A 1,237-nucleotide genomic window follows, 5' to 3' on the forward strand; every position below is an offset into this window, starting at 1 on the left:
AGATAATGGAGAAGCAGGAGGAGGAGGAGGAGGCGACAGGAGCAGCAGGAGGAAGAGCGAGCAATAGTTTAGAATGATGATGCAGTGTAGAAAAGGAGCTGACGACAAGGAGCTCAGGGTAAGGGAGGTACAAGCAGAAATGAGGCGTCAGAGAAGGAGGGGCAGGGGCAGGGGCAGGAGGAGCAACGGAGGAGGTGGAGATTTTGATATGAAATGGCGTTCAGCATCATCAAGAACATCGATCGAAAGATTGAGTGGTTGAGATCTCAATTCGGCTTCTCTGAACGGAGCATCAGAAATCTTGTCGTCAAACAGCCTCAGGTGCTGCTGATCCTGATTCTTGATGATTGCTCTTGCTTTGCGTGTCATGTTCGTTACATCTCATCATAACAAACTCTTTGGGATATGGACACTTTCATCATCGTGTTTCGCTTCCTTGAAAGTCTTTTGTCTTCCTAAATGCTTTCTGATTACTTTGAAATTCTGTTTTGATCTTGTTTCACCACCATCTTTCTAGGTTCTCATGTCAAGTCTGGAGGAAAAGTTGATCCCGATGCTTTATTTCCTGATGGATGAACTTTTCTTGAGTCAAGACGAAGTAATCTTGTTGAAATCCTCATTTCATCTCCTGTTTCTGCACTTCCTTCTCATCCTCCGTCTCGTCCTTCCTTCTCTCTCCTCCTCCCTCCTCCTCCCTCCTCTCCTCCTCCTCCCTCCCTCCCCTCCTCCCTCCTCCCTCCTCCCTCCTCCCTCCTCCCTCCTCCCTCCTTCCTCCCATTTTCTCCTCCCTTCTCTTTTTCCTCCTCCTCTTCTCTCGTAACATTCAACCAGGCTGTCGCAATTCTTTCGAGCAACCCCTCTCTCTTCGGCTTCAACATCTCCATCAACCTTCGTCCGAAAGTTGACTTCTACACACAGAGGGTAAAAACATTCAAAAATTGTGATGAGATGAACGGTTCTGAGATCATTCTAGCTGAATGCTTCATACGGAGATGTCGGAAGGATGTTGTTGAGATATCCACAGTTGCTTGGCCTGTCTATCAAGGTTTTCTCCCGCTTCACTCCTCTCCTCTCCTCTCCTCTCCTCTCCTCTCCTCTCCTCTCCTCTCCTCTCCTCTCCTCTCCTCTCCTCTCCTCTCCTCTCCTCTCCTCTCCTCTCCTCTCCTCTCCTCTCCTCTCCTCTCCTCTCCTCTCCTCTCCTCTACTCGCATCTCCACAGCTAGCACACACATTCCTG

Source organism: Guillardia theta (genome assembly GCF_000315625.1).
Source record: "Guillardia theta CCMP2712 unplaced genomic scaffold GUITHscaffold_22, whole genome shotgun sequence".
NCBI classification, from domain to species: Eukaryota; class Cryptophyceae; order Pyrenomonadales; family Geminigeraceae; genus Guillardia; species Guillardia theta.